This window comes from Pogona vitticeps, chromosome 5 (genome assembly GCF_051106095.1).
Source record: "Pogona vitticeps strain Pit_001003342236 chromosome 5, PviZW2.1, whole genome shotgun sequence".
Taxonomy (NCBI): Eukaryota; Metazoa; Chordata; class Lepidosauria; order Squamata; family Agamidae; genus Pogona; species Pogona vitticeps.
Genome location: NC_135787.1, coordinates 110,519,354 through 110,534,799, shown reverse-complemented (window position 1 = coordinate 110,534,799; position 15,446 = coordinate 110,519,354).

The window sequence follows — 15,446 nt, the reverse complement described above, 5'->3', positions numbered from 1 at the left end:
ACCCATCATGCCTGCCTCTCCTTGAGGGACAGGGCTGACTTGTAGCCCTCTTGTTTCTTGTCTTAACTCCTCTTCCTACCAGCCCTCGCCGGCACAGCCAGGCAGCAATGGGAGTTGTAGTCCAAGAGCACGGATTCTCCACACTGGCTACGCAAACCCATGCATACACACCTATTTGTCAGCATTTCCAGAGGGGAAGTTGTGTTACTTTGTTGCAATAGAAACAGGGGAAGCATCCTGTGTACCTTAAAAATTAAGGATGACGTTACAGCAGTGTGAACTTTCCGGACTGCAGCACATACTTTCCGACGTTTGTACTGCAATGAATTTAGCGCTTTGTTGCTTCCAGTTGTAGCTGTCTTAGGGGTGGACTCTAGGAGAAACATGGAGTGGGTGCTTCCTCCCACCCGGAACTGATCTTGTGGATGGAATACCAGGCTCAGAAGACTTGGGCCTAAATTCTTGTTTCACCATGGAAACACATTGGCAGTTAGCAAGGCCAAACCACTCCTTGAAATCCTATACGTCTTGAAAATGTTGTAAGGGTTGCCTTGCGTAGAAAAAATCTTGACAACACATAGACAACATCATTACTGTGATGGGAAAAGGGAAGCATCATCCTCAGTTGAATGTCATCCTTATTTTTTTTTAAATTAACAATTTAGGATAAGGTAGGGGATACAGAAGGTAAAGGGGGGATATGGGGGGAAGTAGGGAGAGGAGAACATAAAATGTACAGCCAACCAATCTATTCATGTTGCCATATCAACTCAACTTTCCACTTTTCTGCTATATGATTGCCCTCCAGGTTATAACTTAGATTTACATCCTAGTTTTAATCTATATTATTCAAGAATTATCTGGTGACTCAAGCCATTTATATAATAAGTCCCATCGTTCAGTTGCCTTTTGTATTGGACAGTCTTTCAGCACTTCTGATAAGATATCCATTTCTGTCACTTCCCGTATCTTCTCAATAAGTTCCTCTTGTTCCGGTGTCACCGATTTCTTCCAATTCTTGGCATAAAGAATTCTGGCTGCAGTGACTATGTACTGTATATAACTAAGTAGTTCTTTGTCTTATCTATATTGTCTGGTAAAATACTCAGTAGAAACAATTCTGGGGCTAGTGGAACCTTACAAAGCAATATTTTTGTTAACAGAGTATGTAAACCTATTCAAAATTGCTTCGCTACTCTACAAGTCCACCACATATGATAAAAACTTCCCTCATGTCCTTCACACTTCCAACACACATTTGATACATCTGTATAAATCTTTGATAGTTTTTGTGGAGTCATATGCCACCTCTAAAACATACATGTTCTCCTTGAAATTTAACGATTTTGTGAGCTTTATGTTATTTTTCCATATTTGCAACCACTGATCAATATCAATACAGTATTATGTCCTATATTTTGTGCCCACCTAATCATACATCCTTGTACCAGCTCATCTTGCATTTTAATTTCTAACAAATAATCATGCATTTTCTTAATTACTTTATCTTTTGAGCCCAGAAGAAGTTTGTCAAATATTGTTTGTTCTGGGTAAAAACCTTCTATTTTATCTTTTCTGTAACTAGATTCCACTTGTGCTCTCTCTAACTCTTCTTTAGACCTTAACTCATAATCCTTTTAAAATAAATCTTGGTTTCTTAGAAGTTTTGCTTTCGCCATAAGATTAGGTTGTGTAAAGGCCTCTATAGGTGATATCCAGGCTGGTGTTTTTTGGTAAATCTGTTGAATGATCTTTTTCCAAATCTGTAGTAGATCTCTTCTTATCATATGCAGGTTGAACTGTTTCTGCTCTTTATCTTTTTTGTACCATAGAGAAACATGCCAGCCAAACTGCAAATAATGTCCTTCCAAATTGAGTAATTATCATTTTCTAAGGTCATCCATTCTTTTATTCAGTCTAATACACAGGATCTATAGTACAAAATTCTCCATTGATTCTTACTTTTGCCTTGTGCTGAGTATAGATTGCTCTAATTTCAAAAATCTTTCCCCCACTTGCAGCACTTCCAACTGATGTAGCATAAAATTCCAGTTTAGATTGTCAAAAGCTTTCTTCGTATCCAAGAATATCATAGCCATTTGCTTTCTGGATGTGTTTCATAGTATTCCAGAGTATTTAAAATTATCCTTATATTATTTTTCATCTGTCTTTTTGGAAGAAAGCCCCATTTGTCTTGATGTATTATCTGTGTGTGTGTGTGTGTTGATGTCTTAGTTGTATGTCTAGTAGTATATTAATAAAAAATTTGTTAGTTCCATTTGGCGCGTAGATAATAATAATTAGCATTTTCTTTGATTTTCTATTTCTTATCTGAGGTGAAAATTAGTTTTGGTTCTAATTCTTTCTTTATGTACATAGCCACACTTTTCTTCTTACTTATGTCCGAGGCTACAAACAATTTTCCTAGCCTTGACCATTCCAGCAGTTTCTGATCTGCTCTTTTCATATGGGTTTCTTGAATGCAAATTAAATCAGATTTCTGTTTCTGCAATTGTAGAAAGGTCTTTTTCCATTTTTGAGGTGAGTTCAGGCCATTTATGTTGACTGAAAAAAATCTTCATTTGTTTTCTAGTCATCTTGTTGTTGAATCTTATCCTGATCTGGAATGTGCTAAAGGCAGGAAGGGGTCCTTGGAGAAGGGCAGAACAAATAATTGACAAATGCAGTTAATTCTTTTTAAAAACTGGTCTTTTAATACCACAGCGGTCATAAGACTGTGAGACACAGTCTCACGCAAAGTGCAGCAGAGGAGAATCATTCGCTGTGCAAGTTTAAAGGAGATTACATGGTCTCAGCGCAAGGTGAATCCATCCCTGGAGTGTAGGGGGGAGCTTCTTTAAAAAAGCCTTTCTCCCATTCCTTTTCCTTCTGCCAATTGCTGTAGTGGTAGTATTCATTTTTCTTCAGAAATCCATTAGCAGTTCAAAACAGACAGTTTAAGATGGCAAAGCATGGAGGGGGTAAAGCCCACAATGATCTATGGAGGCCAAAGAGGTTTACTTTTCATGGTTGACTTTTTGACAGTTTATCTCTCTCTCTCGGCATCAAAAGGAGGCAAGAGTTGAAAATGGCTTGCCAGATTAGGTAATTTAGCAGAAGATATGCACAGTCTGTCTTATTTTTTCATAAGCAGGGTAGGAGTGAGAAGGAGAGGATGGGAACAAGTCCCTTTATTTGGGTGCCTGAGGCAAAGTCAAGATGGTGCCTGTGATCCATTCTGTTTATAGAAGCTTCCTCGATTGAGCACTGCATCTTATTTCAGCACTTCAGACAAGAAACAAAACAAAACAGAAGTAAAAAACCTAGATGGATGACAAAAGAAACACTTAAAATTGTAAAGGGCAGATGAGAAGCCAAAGGTGACAGAAACAGGGCCAGAATCCTGAACTTTCAATGACTTTCATGTAGAGACAAAGAATACTGCAGCAACCACTGTAAAGAAATAGAGAACAACAAAAGGGGGAAAACAAGAGATCTCTTCCAGAAGATATAAGCCTAGATTAGGAATGCTGAGTGACCAACAGGGAAGCACACTATCAGACCAGGAGAAAATAAAGAGAAGGTAGAAACAGTATACTGAAATGCTGTAGAGAAGAGATAAAAGGATTGCAGGCTCCTTTGAAGGGGAATCCTATGATTAAGAACCTGCAGTTCTAGAAAGTGAAGAACAGAGAAGAGAAAGGCAAAGATGTACAATGGGTCCAGAGAAATCCCATGGGCTCAGCCCCTTCAGACCCCGACAGAGAACAGCTCATGGCTCGATAAAGGGGGAACGTCAAGAAGGTCCGACGTTCAATCCACAAAATTGAAGTGGGTAGATAACATGCCAGAGTTGATGGGTGCCAAACCCAAGTGGTCTCCTGATGTTACCAGTTATTCCCCATTGTCATACCATGGGGAGATGCCCAGTTTTAATAACGATAGACTTATGATTTATTATTCAGTTTGGATTATGATGATAACCAAGACACAAATATTGATGAAGACATGTTAAATAATAAACCGGTTTTAATAGAAGAATTGGGTGTGATGTCTGCTTCTTTGGGCAAAGTTAAGAAAAAGGAGGTAGACGACAGGGGGCAAGATCACATCTGGCAGTGGAAATTTTTTTTCTGCCTCAGGTGCCAAAATAACTTGGCTAGCTTTGGGTATTCTGTGCTATGATGGTAGATGCCATTGCTGCTCCATCTCTGGCAGCAAAATGTCTTGGGCCAGCCCTAAGTCTTGTTCCTTTGCAAAATCACGGTATGCATGAAGTCCCAGTGAGAGGGACTGTGCTTAGCTTATTCTTGGCTTCCGGCAATCCCTCTGTGTGACTCCTGCCTTTGTTCTTAACAGGGCCATCCTGTTAGGAATTGTATCGTGCATGTGCAGGATTTTTCCTTGCTGCAGTCTGAATGTCATCCAAATAACCAAATCCTTTCCAGCTCTGCAGTGCTATAATTCTTGGTCTAAAATGGGAAGCTGCCTTGCATTTCTTGGGAGCTTTTACTGTTATCCATCTCAGCTGCACCCTTCCTCTGCTATACCATTTTTCTCTTTTTCACTCTTGCCCTGTATCCGGACCTGTACTTGTAATCAACATCAGTGCTGCAGGATACCGCAACTTCTTTTAAAGTAGTACAGAACTTCAGCCATTTCTGACCAATGCATTTCTTCTACAAGCCCCTGGGGCCAGTTTTTTTTTAAAAGCCATTAAACTATCACAGAAGGATGGATGAAGCTCTAAAATCACTTGGCTTCTTGCCAAGATAAGTGCAGAAGCATTTGCTGTTGATTCAAACGTGCTGATTAGGTTTTACTTCCAAGGGGCAGGCAATTGACAGAACCACAAACATTTGCCACTTGCAAAGTATAAGAAGATTAAATTCCATTAAAAATAGAAGAAAGATTAAATTGGAGAGTCGGATGCTTTTTACAGTCAGCAGTATTAACCGGTGAATGTCACCATATCATGTGGAGTTAGTAGCGTCATTAATGCGTCTTTCAAAACCGTAGTTAACGGGTGTATACAAAGCGTTCCATAATGCTAAGCTGAGAGGGGAAGCAAATCAGTCTTAAGTGAGGCAAAGGTGAGGATGACAGGGAAGTAGGTGGTGGATGATTAGCTATTTCCAAAGCCCTTCTTACCTACTGGGGCCAGGGCAGAAAGTGGCAGAACAGCATTGCCTCACTGTTTTTTCTTTCCATGCCTCCCCACTCCTCAAATGACAGTTTTTTTCATTTTAAATTTTATTTTGAAATGTCTCCTCCCCTTGCAACAGAAAGAATGGGAAAGTACTATGCCAGACTCAGGTTGGGTGTACCTTTAGAGCACGTGAGCTCCAGAGGAACCTTTGGGTCCAATTATCCATGGTCTCCCCACCCTAAAGTACCTTGAAAGAACCTTCTGTAGACTCTACAACTTGAGAGCTGCTGTGAATAATAAAAATAAGCAGTGACGGTCCAGATGGATCAATCTCCTGCTCAGGATAAGACAGTTTCACTGGCAGATTTCAATCACTGTGACAATTACATTTTTTAAAGTTATGCCTGTGTATTTCCAGCAGATGGCACTGCTGGTCTTGCTAGGTTAAGCAAGGCTGATTGGCTCCAGCAGATTGTCAACAGCTGAAATCTGGTAGTGCATTTCAACAAGATTGAATTAGTGGGGATTTGGTGAGCCAACTGCTCCATAAATTCCTTTATTCAGTGGGCCTACTCTAGTTGCCATTTGATACTGGATTTCAGCCGATAGATAGATAGATAGATAGATAGATAGATAGATAGATAGATAGATAGATAGATAGATAGATAGATAGATAGATAGATAGATAGATAGATAGATAGATAGATAGATAGATAGATAGATAGCCTCACACTAGAGGCCCACTTGTGTTGTTCTCACACAGATCCTGTTCATTAGCTTCCCTAAGGTTTCCATGCTAGGTTCATGCTAAATTAAAAAAACAACCAGCCTGTGGTGCTGCCGCATCTAATGCTCTGTCTATTCCTGCCACACCAATTAGCAGCAAGGATATTGTCTGTCATTCAGTGAAAGCTTCTGCATCAGTTTTTTTTGTCTCTGAGTGAGAGGATACAAATTCAGGAGCTGTATCATGAGAAAAGCTATGTATGTTGATAGAATAGCTTAGCCACCTCATGTTTTAGCAATACCTAATTGTGCTGTAAGGATGAAAATATTCCACCGTACGTTCAAGAGGCTGCTTCCATCATTGTTTACAAACATATGTCTCTGTGCCATGGAGTGAGAAGAACATCAGGCCCTCCTTCAGCTGGGCTGGTCCTACCACTTAGCAGAACAGGACAACTGCCTCAAGCAGCAGAACCTGGAAGGTCAGTAGCTGTGATGTAGTGGAGCTGGGTCCTATGGGATCAAAACACCAGGATTTTCTGAATAGCAGAAACTGTGGCCTTATTCCCATCACACTACCCTGTTCATTGTGAGCTTCACTGTAATCCTCACAGTACCTGGGAGAGAAATGGGTTTTCTCAGGAGGAATATATCCCTGTTGTAATGCAAAGTATTTGAGAATGGTTTGGTCTTTAATGTGCTCCTTTCTGGAGGGGAGAACTCAGAAGGTGGTGCTGGGTGACTCTTGCTCAATGCCCTGGCCATTGGCCTGTGGCATTCTTCAGGGTTCTGCTTTGTCACCCGTGCTTTTTGACATCCAAATGAAACCTCTGGGACAAGTTGTCCGGAGTTTGGGGGTTTGATGTCACCAGTATGTGGATGACACCCAACTTTATCTTTCCTTTCCACATAATCCCAGGGAAGCTGTCTTGACTCTAAACCAGGGCTTGGCATCAGAATGGGCTGGATGAGGGCAAACAAACTGAAACTTAATACAGACAAGACAGAGGTGCTCCTGGTCGGTCGGAAGGCTGATGAGGGAATAAGGATACTACCTGCGCCCATACTGTGAGATGTCGAATCTGGCTACAGTGACACATGCCTTAGTTACATCCCGTTTGGATTACTGTAACGCACTCTGTGGGGCTGCCTTTCAAAACGGTTCAGAAACTTCAACTGGTGCAAATCTCTGCAGCCAGACTACTGAATGGGGCCAGCTACAGGTAGCACATAACACACCTGTTATAAGAACTGCACTGGCTACCAGTCCATTTCTGTTTCCCAATTCGAAGTGCTGGTCATTACCTATAGAGCCCTATAAAGCTTGGGTCCAGGCTACCTGAAGGACCGTATCTCCCTGTATGCACCTTCTTGGCAATTAGGATCAGCAGAGGAGGTCCTCCTCTCAGTCCCATTGCCAGCGCGGGCACAGCTGATGGGGGCACAGGAGAGGGCCTTCTCAGTGGCAGCTCCCAGGCTATGGAAAGCTCTCCCTCGGGAGATCAGGATGGCCCCTTCCCTGTTATCCTTCCGAAAAAAGCTAAAGACCCATCTCTTCAGACAGGCTTTTAACAGTTATAACTGAATCCCTGAAACCCATTTTATTAGATAATTTTAATCTTTTTAATTTTTTTTGTTTTAATCTTTTAATTGTATTTTAAATTATATATTGTTTAATTTATCTTTTAATTTTAACTTACTCTGTTTTTAAATTGTGTGAATTTTAATGTTGTGAGCCACTTTGGGTCCCTTGTTGGGAGAAATGCGGCATATTAATAATGTCAATGTCAATGTCAATGTCAATGTCAACGTCAACGTCAACAACAACAACAACAACAGCAACAACAACAACAACAACAACAACAACAACAACAACAACAACAACAACAACAACAACAATAATAATAATAATAATAATAATAATAATAATAATATCATCACTTTCTGGCTGGAAAAGATACATCCCCAATTTTATTTTAAGTCAAAGCAGATAATAAGCTCCAGATGTAATTCTTTCTCTCTTTTCTCAGCTCCTTCAACCAAAATATCACAGACACATGGACCAGAGATTGAAATGCAGCAATAGGGGAAGAGGACTGAGGACGTGACAACACTAGTGCTTAATGAATAAATAAAGTAAATAAACCAAAGCATTGTTTTTTTAGACCCTTAGCACTTAAACCAGTTCTCCCCTGTCTCCAGTCCTGGCCAGTTTTAGTTCCCCTGCTCAGCAACTAGGATGAAACCAACCAGGATGCTGGAGTTGGAAATCAGCAGCTCTATTCAGGTGGAGAAAATGCTGAAAAGGCAAATGATTTGGAAGCCGGGGTGGGGGCACAAAAAAGGGAAGGGAATGGAATCTACCCAGTTTTCATGGTCTAAATTCAAAAGTGATTGGAGTGATTGAGGGTCATCAGAACAAGGGAAGAACTAGAAGTCGCACAAAGCTTTTAGAACAAGGTTTTCTTCTTAAAGGGATTGGATTTTCCTTCTTAAATCTGCTGTCTAAGGGAGGAGGAGGAGATCTGTGTTTTTCCCTCTTCTTCTTCTTCTTCTTCTTCTTCTTCTTCTTCTTCTTCTTCTTCTTCTTCTTCTTCTTCTTCTTCTCCTTCTCCTTCTTCTTGATTTTGTGCTGGCTGGCTGGCTAGCTGCCTTATTATTATGTTTTCTCCTTCCTCTTTCCTTTCTTCCTTTTCCCTGCTCCCGCAGATGACTCTGCCATTTCTCCTTCTCCTCTGCAAAGGTGAAAAGAGCCCCTCTATTTCAAAATAAGATAGAAGTTGATGGGTGCTATAGCACTATCTGTCTTTATGGATGATTTCCTGATGTGATTTGAATTTTTATTGGCATAGCTCTCAGTTGCTGGTCTGATTGTTGCCTGCTGGAGAAGAGTGCGTTTTTCCTGTTGGGTAGTGGGTAGTCAGTAAAATACTCATTGGTTATGTAGCAACAATGTACTGTCTCTCTTCATCCTCTGTAACTGAAAAGCTGAGTTCCCATACTAGAAGAAGGAAGATGCACTACGAATCCAATGGCAGAGCAGTGATAGCGATAAGATAAGCAGCAGGAGCTTCCATTCTCCTGCTGCAGAGGAAGAACTCCACTATCCCAGAAGGTCAGGAGATGAAACCACAGCAGGGACTAGAAGGAGGAATGTAAACACCGGAGGATAAAGAGGATGGTTTTGCAAATGGAGAAGGGCCCCCCACAGCAGTTTCTTCACCAATCACAGCAAAAAGCACATCCATTGCTAAAGCTTGGCATGGTGGGAGGGAAATCCAAATGATGGGAATGTAAACTGGGACATTTTTTCTGCAGGAGCTTGGCTTCCTGTTTTTATACTGGTATGGGAAAATACTTTTATTCTTGGATGGTTGCATAGAATATATCATGATGAAGTGTGCATCGTTTAGATCGTCTGACCCTAGAGATATTTCCCATTTCAGGCAACACCCTGACTGGATGGGCAGGTTGAGAGTTTTCACTCTTCCTGTGAGGGTTCCCTCTATCAGCAGGGTACCTGAGGGAACAGAATAAGAAGAGATACATAAAATATCAGTGCCCCAGTGCAGGTCTGGTGAAAGAGGGTGAGGCCTTGGACTCAGCACAACCTGGCAGCACCAGAGTAAGGGAGAAAGTTCACATGTTTAATCCTTTACAGCCGTGGTCCCCAACCTTGGGACTGCAGATGTTCTTGGACTTCAACTCCCAAAAATCCTGGCCAGCAGAGGTGGTGATGAAGGCTTCTGAGTGTGGTAGTCTAAGAACATCTGGAGGCCCAAGGTTGGGGACCACTGCTTTATAGGATCCAAGGCACCAAGGAAACCTTGTATAGCTGTACAGTCGTCTTGTCCCTCCCCATCCAGTTTCTCTGTCAGACTCTAGTACAGTGGGGTCTCTACTTAAGAACTTAATCCGTATTGGAAGGTGGTTCTCAAGTTGAAAAGTTCTTATGTTGAATCTGCATTTCCCATAGGAATGCATTGAAAACCATTTAATCCGTATCTACTCTTTTCCATCCATAGAAACTACAGTGGAACCTCTACTTCAGAACTTCATCCGTTTTGGAATGGTGTTCTTAAGTTGAAACGTTCTTAAGTTGAAGCAAAATTTCCCATAGGAATGGACTGAAAACCAATTAATCCGTTCTGGCTGTTTTTTTGTTATGTAGAGGTGTGTTCGTACATTGAAGCTTTAGTTCCCATAGGAACTAATGCAAAGCTGGTTAATACATACTCTACCACTAGGGGGAGAATTTTTTTTTAACCTAAGATGACCTAAGGTTAAAAAAAGAACAGGAAAGTTTTTTTTTCCTGTTCTTATCTTGGATTTCTGTTCTCAAGTAGAAGCAAAATTTAGCAAATGGAGCTGTTCTTAAGTTGGATTGTTCTTAAGTAGGGACGTTCTTAAGTAGAGACCCCACTGTAGTGGTCAGAGCAGACATGTGGATAGGTGGGTGAAAGAATAGGTCTGTTTTGCCACAACTGCCTCTTCTGGGTTGGGGTAAGCTGACACTTCTCCAGGGCCAACCTCCTTCTGAGCAACCTCATCCCTGCCTTCAGTGGGGTGGTAGCGGGAAAGATCCTCAAAGAGACACAAGCAGTCTCAGCATGAAGTGTTTGGGGGTCTTCTCCTCTGTTTCCTCATTTGTGTTACCCCATTTGTCTTCCTCCTCCCCTCAGGTTTCTGGGGTTTCTCCATTTAAATGTTGGGCTCCAGCCTCCTCATGCAGGGCTCTCCCATGCTTGCTGCATGTTTTGGGTGGCTTCTGTGGCACTGCCACCTGTGTCCCACGTGCTGTAGGCAGTTCCTCTCCCCCAGAGTCCCACTTGTCTTCCCCCAACATCTTCTCCCAGTGTCTTCTCAGTGTGCTGTCAATGACCTCTCCTGCGGGCCATCTCCTCCAGGTCCCGTGAGAAGAGACTTACTCCCCTGCCCTGTTTCTCCTCACATACTGGCACTACCACATGACAGTAGCAAGCCTTTGTTAGTTGGGATGCGGGGAGGTGTTGTGGTGGCCTCAAGTTGATTCTCCTCACTGACTCCTCCACAGCAATATATGTAGCCTTTTCTAAAGAAAACAATAGCAATGTCAACAGGCAATTTTTATTAGGAGAACTCTTGGGGTTATATATTACAAAGAGCATTTTGCTCAGTAAAGTTACAAGAGGGAAAGGCAGGAAGGTGCGACTGATGAGTTGATTAACCTTGAGAAATGCTGAATGTCTCTGAGTGAGATCAGTATAAAGGCAGCAGCAGAAGCAGCCAATCATGTGTGTGTGCTTGTGTGTATGTGTGAGTGAAAGCATGAGCAGCAGAAGCAGCAGACTGGCAGGAGAGAGGAGGAAGGAAGGAAGGAAGGAAGGAAGCTGCAGAAGATGAAGGAGCTGCAGAACAAAGCAACAGAATGAAAATATATTGCCTGGTGAAGTCTGCATGGATATTTCCTCATGGGTGAGAGAATACAGAAAAGAAACTGTTAAAGGATTTATGAGCCCTGAAATTATAGAGGCTGCAAGCAACTAATTTAAAAGCAAATAATAAGCAATGAAAAGCTGTTATATTTTCTGGACTCTTAATATTTAAATCTTAAATGTAAATTATGCTTGAAACAACTTTTACCTTTTACTCTCTGCCATTGTGCACTCTGCTATATACAAAGGGGACTACAAGCCCCATCAAAAACTACCATTCAGTTCTGAATTCCTCTGTTGTCTGTAAAGCTGCTCTGAAGCTGTTATTTCCTATAATTTAAAGAGATAGGGATCTGATCATGAATCTCTGTTGTCTAGTTTCTCTATGCCTATGATGTGCTGTGAAGTTGATTCCAACTTACAGCAACGCTCGTAGAGTTTCCAAGGTATGTGAAGTACTTAAGGGGTGGTTTTATCAGTATGTTTCCATGGGCGAGTAGGGATTTGAACCCAGATCTGCTGAGCCCCAGTCTTATGCTCTGTCCATGACACTACACTGGCCCTCAAATTGTAGTCGTGTACCATATCAGGTGAGAAGAGTATGAGCAGTTATGGCACTGTAAGAAGTATGACAATAAAATCACCGCCACCCCCTTGGAATCAGTGGACAGGAAGTCCCACCCACTGATCAGACCATTAGTGCTGGAAGGAAGCTTTCCCATTCTAACTTACCTTTCCAAAGACCTATTGAGGAGTGGGAAAGCATATATGATGCAAACACACAGGGAAGAGTGCAGGCAGTCCTATGGTCTGGGGTCCACATCTGTTCCATCTCAGAGCTTTTTATTTGCAAAAATTGTGCGATTACTGAAAATGCTTATTGCACCTTCTAATCACCATTAAAAAAGAGAAAACATTAAAAGAGGGACACAGGAAGAAAGACTGGGGCCACCACAAAACTTGGCAAAATTGCCTCCACACCTCCTTAGAGGGCACATGGGGATTTTCTGAGCTAAAATGTTTTTGAGATGTGTGTGGGGTTGCTGGGTGTCTGCAGTTGGAAGTCTTCAAGTGGCATGTGGGTTACACATTGCCTACTCCTGGGCTAGTGTGGGTGTGGATAGGCATTTGTGGGTGTCTATGTGCATATATATATTTTGGGGAAATGGTGCTAGGAGAAAGGGTTAAACACTCCCTCAGCACAGCAACTCACCTCAGCATTAAAGTCCTCCCCCTCCACTGTTTTCTAGGAATAATCAAAACCAAACCAACAACCAAATTGAAAACTCCAATGGTGAATCACCTATTTTGCGTAAGTTTTGGTCTTTGTTCATGCTTTTATTTTAATGAAGATAAATAGTCTGATGTTTGAAAAACTGTATTTGGTAAAAAAAAAAAAGAGAGAGAGAGAGAAAAGCCTATAGCAGTAAAACTCATCCAGGTTAAAGTGGGAAAACGAAACTGACCGTGCCATTTTTCTTACTGAAATTGCTTTGTCAATTTCCTGGTATTGTAATGCTTATATTCCTCCTTGTTCTGATGACAAGACCTAGTCATAGTGCCTTCATCTTTCTTCAGAGAGTGAACAAAGAAGCCTTTTTAATACCATCTCTTTATGGTTCTTCATCCCTTTGATGTTTTGTCAAGTCTACAAGGCTGATTCAGAACAATGCCTTTGCAACTGTGTGTCTCTTCTGTTTTTTTCTCCTTCCTCTTCTCCAGCACCAGAGCTCCTCCAGACATAGGAGACTACAGCTTCCAGCATCTCCCTTGACCGATGTGGCTGGGGATGATGGGAGAAGTTGTAATGTAACACACCCAGAGGTCATCAAGTGCAGTGAAGGGGCTTGAACAATAGCAGACCATGAGTATAAATTAACATCTGGAGGTTCCAGCCTACCTGCAATGTGAGTCACCTCCAACTGTTGGAGGAGAATGTGAACAAAGGAGATGAATAAAAAGTCTGAGCTGTGCCTGGCAGAGACAGCATCTGGGAGGATTTGTTGAGAGCACTGCTGGCATTGCCTTGAGATTATCACTATCTCTCTATACATTTTAAGAAAAATCAAGAAAAGCCGCATGGTCATGTAAACAATGCAGATACAGGAACAGTTGACTTATGCATTTTTTTCCAGAGCTTGTTCAGCTGATATAGTTGCAAGGAGGTCAAAGATATTATAAGTAAGAGCATTTTATTGCACTTGTTATGCACAAAATATTTCTTTAAGATATTCTCTATGTTGCTTTTGCTAAAACAAATATTTACAATTTAGCTATTCTATTCTACTTTATACATAGTGTTTCAAGCTCCTGCCTGAATATTACTTTTCACTCGTTGACATTTCACTTTAACGGAAAGCCCTGTGTAAGCAATGAGTTGGCTCTTATTTAGAGTCATTTCATTGAAATCAGTGGATATGTTTAAGGAAGATTTATACATGTACTTCCCATATATTTTAAGCTTATGATTATTAATTACTTTTTATTGGGTTATCTTGTTCTTGTTGTTGCTCCTATTTCACCTGGCCCCTTTATTAAGAAAAATCAGCCATGTTCTCCTGAAAGGCCAGCAATTACTACCATTAAAAAAGGATCTAACTGACTAAACACTTCTTCCTGCTTCCTGTGGATAAGAGGATTAATCTCATTAGAAAAAGGGAAAAAGATGTTTATATCTGCTTTCGCACATATTGGTCTTAATAAGAATGGAATTGTTTCTGGTCAGATCATTATTTAGGGTTTTGTTCAGTGCTGATCCATAACACTGAAGGGTGCAGGAACCGAATATGTGCAGTGGTTCTTAACCTTGGGTTACTCAGGTGTTTTTGGACTGCAACTCCCAGAAGCCTTCGCCACCAGCTGTGCTGGCTGAGGTTTCTGGGAGTTGCAGTTCAAAAACACCTGAGTAACCCAAGGTTAAGAACCACTGTTTTAAAGTCTCCACTGATGGGCCCCAAGAATAAATGTGGACATATATTGCTAATTCTCCAATGTACAGTTGCTCAATCTAATCATTGGTTGTTCCAATTTCTTGGTCAAGATTGCAGATTTGTGGTTTCTGAAGTCAGTATGTAGGGTGATTGTTGTTGTTTTGTCCATAAACTGCAGATGGCATCCCAGCAGTATGCACACAGTGATATAGATTGCAGGCCCTACAGGTAATGTTCCGTTTAATTAAGAATACCTGCTGCTCATGGTGCTCTTAATTAAAGATGACTGTCATCCTGAGAAATATGCATGTAACAGGGCTCTTGGAAGCACAATGGTATGACCCAGGATGGCTGACTAGTGTCTGACAATATTTCTGACAAGTAATTTCTGTATTTTGGGATGCCAGTATAATGCTATCACTGGATGCATGCTGATGCCCACAATGGATAATGATTGTGTGCCGTCAAATCACTTCTGAGTTATGATGACCCTTTTCAGCTTTCTCTAATTGTTCTGCTATAATTCTGAGATGCTGGATGGAGACCAACCACCAATGGAATGCATTGTTCATTGTTAAGGTCAGCAATTTGATGGAGAAGATTTTCCTTTGTAAAGGTAGTTACTCTTTTGATGTGTGAAGGATATCGCCCTAGGCGATAGAGAGGTCCATTTCCTTTTACTGCTCCACTAAGTACTTCACCCGCCCCACTGCGGTCCAGTTGGTGGCCTCCTCCCTCTCCCGCTGGGCCTCAAGTTTCATCATTTCCTAATGGGTCGTTGCTCTTTTGTGATGGGCTTTGAGACTTGCAGGTCAGGAGGGGGTGTTCTCCACGGGATGAAAGTGTCCCTTATAAATGTGGAAGAATCAGGGGGCTCTGTGGGACACCGCAAAATGACCAAGGGTGTCTGGGTGTTGGTCACTGAGGTTGTCGTCTTCTTTTTTACAGTTTATGTGCCCCCAAAGCCGTTCCCTCCCCAGAAGCATTTGGAGCTGTGGTGGGATCTGAGCTTTACTTTGTCTTCCTCATTTTCCTGCTTGGTTCCTCTTCACCTGTTGGACTTTTCCCCCTCTTTGCCTTGGTATTGACGTTAGGCTTGCCTGGTGCCTCAGTTGGTTTCCCTTGAGAGGGTCTTGCGATGGGCACGTCTTTCTTGGCTTGGGGCTCCTGAGACGGGCCTCCGATGTCGTCAAAAGAGGTGGCACTTCCACCACCTTTTTTGCCACT